The following is a 9,406-nucleotide window of genomic DNA, read 5'->3' as shown; positions in this document are numbered from 1 at the left end:
TTTTACAGGGCTCTATTAGAATCTGATACCGTCTGATTTAAAAAATAGCATTTACGTGACCGCATACATACTGTAATACAACAAAGGTCTCTAGCCTTTACTTTGCTTATTTTTATCCGATGTTTGGAGAGGTGAGGAGGTGTTGAAGCAGTTGTTTTCCAGCGAGGGAACAACAAGACAGAATCAGATTGTACTAACACAGTCCGCTTGCGATTACTTTGTTTTCCTTTGTACTCACGACTTTTAGTTAGAATATTTGAGATAGATGGCGTTAGAAGAAACTTGTTTACATAGCCGGCGAAACAAGGACCCCGGTTATACAAATTCGCCCTGACTTTTAAACATCCAGTTCTCTGATTGGTTTCCTTGGTTTCAGTGTGTTTGGTCTTTCAAGGTAGGAAACTTACTTTTACCTTACCTAGTTTATAATTTGAAGCCATCCTGACCGGTGTAAATTTTACATGGAGTTGTTTTTCTACCTAGAACTTCATTTACTAAACGAGGAATCACAACTGCTAGATAAAAGCTGCAAGTCGATACTCTTCAGGAAAGTTTTTAACAGTGTCTTCTGGGAAAATTGAAGATGTGTTGATTTTGAAATCATCTTGGAGAGCTAGACTCCACGAAGTTTGGTTGATTCCTTTTGCTTGGTATGAGCCTTTGCGCGGGTCAGTTTGTAGTGCCGTTGTCCCATATGGCGTGGCTTTTTCTGATGACCGTTCGGGGGCCCCCCGCTGGCGAATGTTGTTGGGCTGGCCCTTGTGCTGGTGTTGCCGGTAGAGCACTGGTCTGGCATAGGTGCACGTCCACGAGTTAATACTGTTTCTTGGGTGTTTTTTTGAAGGACCCGGATATCCGTACTCGCTGAAATGGACATGCTCGATATGGGTGGTCTGGAGGGTAAGGCGCCTCGGCGCTCTTGAGGATTTCACTGTTTGGCACCTCCAAGACTGGATAACTGGCACCTCTTGCCCCTCCGTACCAGTGAAGGATTTTCTAACCTGTTTTGGTTTGTTCAACCCTACAGCAGTGCACTGTGGTGATATTATGGCTAGCTTAAGAGCTTCCCTGTACTTAGTTGGCAACCAACCATTGGTGGGCGTGCCATTCGCTTCCTGGCTCCAACCAGAAGATTTCCTTTATAGTCCTTTTGATACAAACCGGATTCAGGTCAGGAAGAGCTGAGAGGCGGTGGGTTGCTCCCGGTGCGCCACGCTGCAGGCTTCCTGAGGCTGTCATTGGCTTCCGCTCCAGTCGTAACTGTCACTTACCTTGAAGCCAGGGACAGCCCGTCTTCCTAGTGGGACTTGGGTTTCCCTCTGGAAGTGATGAAAGTGTGTGTTTCTGGCGCTGATTACCGCTGCTGATTACGGTGCTGTATTTCAGGGCTCTGCTGAGCCTCTTGGTTGGTGTCTGTTGCTTCTGCAGTTCAGGCTTCGTTGAGGTCACTTTTGTTGGGTTGCAGAGTGTGGTTGCCTGCTTGTGCTGTCGGTTGCTGTTCCAGTTCCGGTTGGACTGGAGGTGCTGTGGCTGGGTTCGCGTTGAATGGGTCCGGGTCACTTCACTACCTCAGTCTGGGTGTCTGGTAGCACAGACAGGTTGTCTGTGTCCTCACCTGCTTTGTAGTTGGGAAATTTCCTGTGCGGTTGAACCACAACTGGTGTCGGAGGGTTAGGAGTGGTTGGAGCCTTTTGCCTAGCCAGCTCCATCTCTAAGGCCTGCTTGTGGGCCTCTCTTTGTAGTTGCAGCTGTCGTTGGAAGGCCAGCTCTAGTTCCAGAAGTTTTCTTTTGTGTGCTGCCTCTAGTTCTTGTTGTTTGATTTGTCTTTCTTGAAGTTGTCTTTTGTGATCTGCGTTTTTGGCTTCTTGTTCTCTTTTGTGTGCTACCTCTATTACCTTACCTATCTACTTATGACAGGGGGCCCCTGGAGCTCCCAGCCCACCTGCAGCTGCCCAAGCTCCCCATTTTTTCATAGATATTTTTAGTAAAAGTCAGGAACAGACTTCCATGAATTTTTCATTATTGCCCATGACCTGTCCTTGACTTTTACTAAAAATATCTGTGATAAATTCTTAGCCTTACAAAGGAGCCTGAGTCAGCTGGTACAGGCCTGCTGCAGGTGTCTAACTGCAGTGTAAACCTACCCCAAGGGTGGAATCTGTGTAGACAATCACTTGCAGAAGGAAAAAAAGGTAACTGTGGTTCTTTGACATGTATTGTCCACGCAGATTCCACTACCAGCCCTCCATACCCTCTAATTCAGAATCCTGTTATATGGAATTCTTTATTGGCAAAAAAACTGAGAAGCAGTTGGGACCTTCCTACTCCTTATACCCTTAACTACAGGGGTCACAAGGTCTCTCAGGGAGCATGTGTGGCCCCAATGGACACTGCTATGCAAAAAAGAATCCAATCGTGTGCACATGGGGCTCATGCACATCACCAGTATATCTCAAAGAACTGTAAAGTAAGTGAACACTCTTTCTGGTTCTATACATGCTGCAGACTCTTTTGTACCAAAGGAACGCTAAGCATGGGGCTTATAGTGGTTTTTCCTCCCTTTGGGCCACCTGATATATTTCAGTGGGAACCTCAGGTCATGTAGAGACTCTATAGCAGCTCCTACATCAGCCTCTTCCTACCCCTATGAGGCCATTTCAAAAGCCTGTGATCAACTGCATGTAAAGGTGTCCCAGTCACACCCCTTTTTTTCCCTAGCTATGCCCCTATAATATCAGCTGTGAATTGGGACATATAGCAACCACTATGGCAACACTCTGCCACCTTGTGATTTCTCCACATTGGGGCAGTCCTCCAGGAAGCTGATTTTAGGGACACTGTGCAGCCAGACTGCCCCAGAGCTGCCCCAGCACATGGGAGAGTTGAGCCCTTCAAGTCTATACTCTAGTTAAGCAACTTACAGTTTAAGATTAATGAGAAATCTAGCATGAGTAAATGTATAAATTAAAAATCACTTAATCAGTATGTATCTACCCTATTGTTTTCACAATACTGTTATTTATATCACAAATATCTCACTTGCCAAAGAATAATTTGAATCATAAAGCATATATCTGAAGCATATCATAAGTAAAAATAGAAATTTAAAAGAGGGCTACGCTTAGTTTACTGGGAATCTAAACTTGTGTAGCCAAAAACGCTAACCTGTCTCTTTTATCATAAACAGATTATTTAGGCCTCCAACCCTAAATTATTTTTCCACATCTTATGCTTTGAGAAGATTTTATTGAGGTGATGTTTGCAAGCTGAATAGATGTACAAGTTTACTGAAATGTTATCAGATGTGTAATTTACCAATGTAGTAATATAGTTAGGCAATTCATTATATTTGCACTCTCTTTTCAGCAGGTTAATCCTTATTCTAGAACCAAAGCAATGGCAGACCAAATGATCCTTGCAGCTAATGGAACCCCACTAAAAGGTACATATAAAATTCTACTTTTCTGATATCACTAAAGTATGACAAAATATGAACAATATAAAGGGGTCTTTTCTTCTCTGAATTAATGTGTCTAAACTCAGTGTCCGTGTATATTCAGGTGGACAAGAGACTATACAAAAGGGGAAAAGGGATAATCCAAGATTCAGAAAATTAAAACCTTGTTTCTTCAATTAAAAATGTTTATAAATTCTACTGCAAATATAGGCTCTGAGCCTGCATTCCTTACTCATATACACATATACTCACGCCAACAGTCCCACTAAGCTTCACTATAGACACAGTGGCCCCTAAACACTCTCTCCACCAGCTTCATCCTCAGGGGTCATTAGGGCTTACAGATGATTTGCAACAGATGAGGAAGAAAGCAGACAGACGTTTGTTCCTGGTCTATACTACGACTTTAGATCGAATTTAGCAGCGTTATCTCGACTTAAGCCTGGACCCATCCACATGACGAAGCACTTTTTTTCAACTTAAATAGCTCTTTAAATCGATTTCTTCAGCCTACCTACAGCGAGGGCATTAGGGCTGAAATCAGCCTTGCCGGGCCGAATCTGGGGTAGTGTGGATGCAGTTCGATGGTATTGGCCTCTGGGAGCTATCCCAGAGTGCTCCATTGTGACAGCTCTGGCCAGCGCTCTCAACTCATATGCACTGGCCAGATAGACAGGAAAAGGCCTGCGAACCTTTGAATTTCATTTCCTGTTTGGCCAGCGTGTTTGCAGAGCTCATGCAGGGCACATCAGCATGATGTGCACATTGCCAGGGCACATTGCTCAGCCAGTACTTTGTGAGAAGTCTATGACCATGTCCCTCTCGGCACCACACTGCCGTTGCCTCCTCGCCTGGTTTTGCGCAAAACGATTGTCTGCTGTTGCTTTGACGGAGGGAGAGAGGGGCGACTGATGACATGGCTTACAGGGAATTAAAATCAACAAAAGGGGTGGTTTTACATCAAGGAGAAATACAAACAACTGTCACATAGAATGGCCCCCTCAAGGATTGAACTCAAAACCCTGGGTTTAGCAGGCTGTTTATTTCACAAAACAAATCGGGTCAATTTCTTGTTTTGATCCATCTATCTTTTACATCTTAGGCTGGCAGCAGACAGTGCAGTGCACCTGCTAGTCATCATCATCTCCTGGGTGCTCAGCAGAAGATGCTGGATTATGATTGCTAGCCATGATCATCTCCTGGCTGTTCCGCAGAAGATGGTGCAGTATGAGTGCTAGCCATCGGCATCTCCTGGGTGCTTGGCAGAAGATGGGAATGACTTGGCTGAGTCACTCCCATGTCTGCCCAGGCTCCCCTGACCGTTCTTACTGAGGTCAGCTAAAAAAGCACCCAGGAATATGACGACGATGGCTACCAATCATAATGCACCATCTGCTGCCAAAACACAATAAGCTGCTGCTGTGTAGCAATGCAGGCCCACGTCTGCATTGCTGTGTAGCAATGCAGGCCCACGGCCCAAGAGACATATAGTGATGGTGAGCTAAGCGGGCTCCATGCTTGCCATGGTATGGCATCTGCTTAGGTAACCCAGGAAAAAAGGTGTGAAATGATTGTCTGCCATTGCTTTCACAGAGGGAGGCAGGGAGAGGGGGGCCTGACAACATGTACCCAGAACCCCCTGCAACACTGTTTTTGCCCCATCAGGCAGTGGGATCTCAACCCAGAATCCCAATGGGAAGTGGAGACTGCAGGAACTGTGGGATAGCTGCTCACAGCTACCCACAGTGCAATGCTCCAGAAGTAGACGCTAGCCTTGGTACCGTGGACACAGTCTGCTGCCTTAATGCACTTAGAGCATTTTGTGTGAGGATACACACAATCGACTGTAAAAAAAAAAAAAAAAAAAAAAAAAAAAAATTCTAAAAAAACGACATATAAATTCAACCTAATTTCATAGTCTCGACATCCCCTTAGATTTTTAATTTCTGAGTTACGTTAGTTTCTCAAATCCTGAGTACACAGATAGCAGCTGTGGCCAAGAATGCTTTATTCAATCTACACTAGTCAAGCAGGGTATAATCTTTTCTATCAGAGGCAGATCTTGCTACCATTATCCATTGCTGTGAGTTCAGACACACACCACTCTGATGTACTCTACATGGGGATACGACTTGAAACTATTAGTGCAGAAAGTATCTGTTACTTATAAGTAGTTTCATATAGAAAGCACATCATATCTGTTCTCAGTAGAGTGCACAGGCTGCCTATTGATTTCTATGAGATATTTAAAGGTTTAGGACTTTTAAGGTCAAAACTAACTGATCCGGATGCTGGTTGCTTGAGAAACTGTTTCTAGCTCTTTGTGATACAGCTACAGCTGTGATCAGAGGAGGTGTTTGAATATAGCTAGTTGTATTAGATACTGTGATTTTCAATTTTCTGTGCAAGTTAGGTATGAGGGGTATATTGGGGGGAAATTTGTAAGATGCTGTTCATATTGCAGCTATTTTATGGTCAGAGGATTTCAATTTTCAGGACTCTCAAGCCAGCACATTTCATGAGTATTAAATTCACATTGTAAAAGAAGATTAAGAGAATTTACTGTAAAGGGACCAGTGTGTTTGGCCTGCTTATATTTTTCAAAATAAAATATAAACAGCACATGAAGTGTACCTGTCATGTACTGATATGGAAACTATTTGAAAAATCACATTTCATTGTATCTCCTAGGAGGCAATGAGCTCCATACATGTGTTCTTCGCCCACCAGGCATCTATGGACCAGAAGAGGAAAAACTCCTGCCACGACTATTAGTATGTACTCTATTATCAGCTCTGGAGTCCATTACAAATATTATAGTACCTGTACTGCTTAAGTCTAAAAAAATTCAAAAGTTAATATCCTGGTTACTGATCTAAACAGTCCCTCAAGAGCCCTTTGTTGACTGCCCACATGATGCAAGCTGACAAATAGCATAACTGGAGGATGATGATGGGAATGAAAATTATGAACACTTTTTTTTTTTTGATGAAAGACAAAAACTGGGCTAGTGTTGTAGAGAAAGGGCTCCGCCTACATCACTGATTATTATGCATTATTTGTTTTGTTGAGTAAGACTTTAGCTTCAGTGTGAAATATTATCAGAAAAATCCTGAAATCATATTTTACTATTGTTTAATCAGACCATAGCCATGACACATAGCTGTAGTTAAATCTTCCTGATGTCAAGGTTTAGATGTTAATTTTTTTTAGAGGCAAACATTTGAGTTTTAGGGAATGGCTAATTAAATTAATCACATTGCTTAGCAGATCACACCCTTCTTGCAGTTATTTCATGCATAAGAACATAAGAACGACCATACATGGTCAGACCAATGGTCCATCAAGCCCAGTATCCTGTCTTATGACTGTGGCCAATGCCAGATTCTTCAGAGAGAATTAGCAGACCAGGGCAATTATCAAGTAATCTGGTCACATTCTGGGGTGCAGCCCAGATCAGTGAGGGGTTGTATCATTACCTGCCTGCAACCTTAGGTGCCTCACAGTGTTTTGCTGCTGTAGCTCCCACCTGGGCCACTCACCCAGCATGAAGATAACACCCTGAGCGTGTACAGATGAAGCCTGCCAGCACACTCTAGTCACATTCTGGCTTCCACAAGCCTTGGTTAGCACTTACAGGATGACCCCAATACAGTCCCAGACCCAGATATTCCCCCCAAAACACGTATTCTTCACTGACCAGCTCTCTCCTGGACAGTCCACATATTGGAGGTCCATTGTCCTTGTCAGTGTACAACAGTTTTCTACTTTAAATGGAGTTACCCCTACAGTTCAGTTTAAAGACAACACTGATTAGTTTTGATTAAAGATAAAACAAGTTTATTTAACTACAAAGAGAGAGGTTTTAAGAGAGTACATGTACAAGGCATTAAAGTGAGAAATGGTTACAAGAGAAATAAAAATAAAAAGCTTTCTAGTGCTAAAATTTAACAAACTAGACTTGATCTCAGGGCTGATGAAATTTCAGGTCAGGATCTCTCCCAAAGTCAACTGGCTTCTTCCTTTGCCATCAGGGGCGGCTCTAGGTATTTTGCCGCCCCAAGCATGGCAGGCAGGCTGCCTTCGGTGGCTTGCCTGTCGGAGGTCCCTGGTCCCGCAGATTCGGTGGCACGCCTGCAGGAGGTCCGCCAAAGCTGTGGGACCAGCGGACCCTCCTCAGGCATGCCGCTGAAGGCAGCCTGCCTGCCGCCCTCGCAGTGACTGGCAGAGCGCCCCCCCCGTGGCTTACTGCCCCAAGCACGTGCTTGGCGTGCTGGTGCCTGGAGCCGCCCCTATTTGCCATCTTAGGTGAAAGAGAAAGGGAGATAGAAAGGGAGAGATTCCTGGGGGTGTTTTTGCCGCTCATTTGTATAGCCTGATCACTCTTTGAAATGCATTTTCCTGAGAGTTACCCCTAGAAAAAATTCATTCCCACTGTGAAATTGGAGTCATGGAGTCTTGCGGTGAAAGAGATTCCATGCTGTTGTTTGCTAAAATGTAAATTGATCTGTTCCAGCCCCCCTTCTTTGCTGAAGAATGGCTGCTTGACAGGTGATTGCCCATCAACTTTGATGACAAAGTTGGCATCACCTTGTCCTTTGTTTTTGAGAAACAGGTTTAGCCACATGTCAGATTACCTGATAACCACTGTGATGCATTGGACCTCAAAGTAGCACCCTGTAACCCCCATATTCATCAATTGTATATGGTTGTGATATTTCATACAAAGCATGCCATGTCTGAATTTCAGTCCATGTTCATAACTTTACATATAATGTTGCTACATACTTTCACCATATTATTGACCAGTGAGTTATAACTTTTCATATGATACCTCACAAGGCATATTTTGTACAAAGATTATTACAGTAATGTGTCAGGTGTGAATACAGGGGTGCATTCAGTCACAGATCCATGCCCTGTCGTCCAGTCCCAGCTTCTGGCAGTCAGTGGCATAGGGATAAACAGAGCATGAGGTTGCATCCCTGACCATCTTAGCTAACAGCACTAATGGACCTATATCATCTTTTTGATCTACAATTTTTTATCATTTTCACCTTCACAACATCCTCTGGCAATGAGTTCTACAGGTTGACTGCATTATGTGAAGGTACTTCCTTTTGTTTGTTTTAAATCTGCTGCCTTTTAACTTCACTGGTGACTCCTCCTACTTGTGTTATATGAAGGAGTAAATAACATTTCCTTATTCACTTTCTCCACACCTCTATCATATACCCTCTTGTTCAGCTTAGAAAAGAGATCACAAGTCCCAGGCTTTTTAATCTCTCCTCATATGGAAGCTATTCCAGATCCCTAATAATGTTTGTTGCCCTTCGTTGTACCTTTCCCATTTCTAATATATCTTTTTGAGATCGAGTGACCAGAACTGCGCACAGTATTCAAGGTATCATGGATTTATATAGTGACATTATGATATATTCTGTTTTATCATCTATCCATAAGAACATAAGAATGGCCGTACTGGGTCAGACCAAAGGTCCATCCAACCCAGTATCCTGTCTACTGACAGTGGCCAATGCCAGGTGCCCCAGAGAGAGTGAACCTAACAGTTAATGATCAAGTGATCTCTCTCCTGCCATCCATCTCCACCCTCTGACAAACAAACAGAGGCTAGGGACATCATTCCTTACCCATCCTGACTAATAGCCATTAATGGACTTAACCTCCATGAATGTATCCAGTTCTCTTTTAAATGCTGTTATAGTCCTAGCCTTCACAACCTCCTCAGGCAAGGAGTTCCACAGGTTAACTGTGCACTGTGTGAAGAAGAACTTCCTTTTATTTGTTTTAAACCTGCTGCCCATTAATTTCATTTGGTGGCCCCTAGTTCTTATATTATGGGAACAAATAAATAACTTTTCCTTATTCACTTTCTCCACATCACTCATGATTTTATATACCTCTATCATATCCCCCCTTAGTCTCCTC

Source organism: Chelonoidis abingdonii, chromosome 9 (genome assembly GCF_003597395.2).
Source record: "Chelonoidis abingdonii isolate Lonesome George chromosome 9, CheloAbing_2.0, whole genome shotgun sequence".
In the NCBI taxonomy this organism is placed as follows: domain Eukaryota; kingdom Metazoa; phylum Chordata; order Testudines; family Testudinidae; genus Chelonoidis; species Chelonoidis abingdonii.
This window is presented reverse-complemented; position numbering follows the sequence as displayed.